This window comes from Brassica napus, chromosome C3 (genome assembly GCF_020379485.1).
Source record: "Brassica napus cultivar Da-Ae chromosome C3, Da-Ae, whole genome shotgun sequence".
In the NCBI taxonomy this organism is placed as follows: domain Eukaryota; kingdom Viridiplantae; phylum Streptophyta; class Magnoliopsida; order Brassicales; family Brassicaceae; genus Brassica; species Brassica napus.
In genome coordinates this window covers 53,544,196-53,546,000 of record NC_063446.1, presented here as the reverse complement: position 1 = coordinate 53,546,000, position 1,805 = coordinate 53,544,196, and the positions used below count along the sequence as shown (strand labels likewise).

The 1,805-nt window shown below is 41.9% G+C and overlaps 1 non-coding gene across 1 annotated transcript; it reads left to right on the top strand.

Annotated features, from left to right (window-relative positions):
• The first annotated feature begins 385 nt into the window (after positions 1-385).
• On the top strand, positions 386-492 carry LOC125584602. Its single transcript, XR_007321514.1, has one exon. It is a non-coding gene; the product is annotated as a small nucleolar RNA R71 (small nucleolar RNA).
• The last annotated feature ends 1,313 nt before the right edge of the window (positions 493-1,805 follow it).

The window sequence follows — 1,805 nt, the reverse complement described above, 5'->3', positions numbered from 1 at the left end:
TTTCTTGTACCATCTACCATTGTTGTTGATGAAGCACAACTCTTCTTGCCCTTCCAAACCATCTACTTCCTGGACAACAGGTGTGGCTTCTTTGTTTGGGTTACCAACAAAGTGCAGCTGCTCCTGGGTGGCGTTATCAGCAATGAGAATGTCAATCTTATCCTGGAGAGCCTATAACTCCCTCCTCGTCTGCTTGTCATCTGTTCGACTGCCTCTGTCGTGGTCTCCACTGTAGACTGCATCATTCTTTACCATGTTGTCAACCAGCTCTTCTGCATCTTCCTCAGTTCTCCCCAAGAAGAACCCATTGCTAGCTGTATCCAGTCTGGGCCTATACTTAGGCATAGCACCACGGTAGAATGTGCTCAGCAAGCTCTCCTTAGAGAAACCATGGTGTGGGCATTGAGCTTGGTAGCCCTTGAATCTCTCCCAGGCTTCACTGAAGCCTTCCAAGCCTTTCTGTTGAAAACTGGAGATCTCATTTCTCAGCTTAGCAGTTCTTGAAGTAGAGAAGAACTTCTCCAAGAAAGCTTTCTTGCAGTCATCCCAAGTGGTGATTGAGTCACTTGGTAGAGACTTCTCCCACTGTCGTGCCTTATCCCCCAGAGAGAAAGGGAATAACTTCAGCTTTAAGGCATCCTCAGACACACCATTGGTTTTTGACAACCCACAGTAGCTGTCGAACCTGTCCAAGTGATCAAATGGGTCCTCTAGAGCCAAGCCATGATACTTGTTGTTCTCGATCACGTTGAGGAGTCCTGATTTGATCTCAAAGTTGTTGGCTGCTACAGCTGGTGCTCGGATTCCCAATCTATGACCATGAATGTTGGGGCGGTCATAAGTGCCAATGGGTCGAGCTGCTCGCTGTTGGTTTTGTGGAACGTTGTTGGCATCATTTTGAGGTATGTCTCCCATATCAGTATCCAATCTCTGCAAGTGAGACTGTTGCTCTTCTTCTCTTCTCTTTCTAGCACACTCTCTCTCTAAAGCTCTGATGTCTGCGGCTCTTGGAACTAGGTTTGATGGACCCCTGCTCCTCAAGTTCATACACCTGTAAATTAAAGGGAGGTGAAGAAGGAGAATCAGTAACTAAAGAAAATAAAAATGACTTAGTCTCAAGCAAATGACTAAATCTCAATGTTCAAATCTACTTAGAATTTGGCAACGGCGCCAATTTGATATTAGGAGTTTTCAAGGCTCCTAAGACAAATGTTGTAGTATAAATGATTGTCGAACCAATTCTAAGGGATTTCAAGCACTGAGAATGCAAGTACTTACTTAATCTAAGTGCAACCGATGATTTAAAGGGTTTTCTAAACTAATGATTAATACTAATGCAGTTTCAGAATAATAAAAACGGTAAATGAGTCGACTTTCTTAACTAAGGAAAATGAGAACTCATGGGCATAGGAATAAGACCTTGGGTGATCAAGTTTCGAACTAAGAATGGCAGACGAACAATCAAACTATCAACCTTAAGCTTAGACACGATCCTAAACAAACTCTATGTCTAGATGAATGTTCATTTACTAACACATTTCAAACAACAAATGTCTTTGGTTGAATAATATGGAAGCAATCATTACTAACATGTCTAAGGCTATCTTAGCACTTCTAACAACAAATGTCTTTGGCAAAATATGCTAAAAGCTTAGAAGAGTTGTTTCAGGCATTTCATCGAACACCTTTTGGGTGGGAAATGTCTAAAGATCAACTTTTGAGAAGCTAACTCAGAAGATGCATTATGATTACTCTACTAGCAAGGTTTTGGAATGATCTACTCTAAAACATCCTAGCTCTAACCT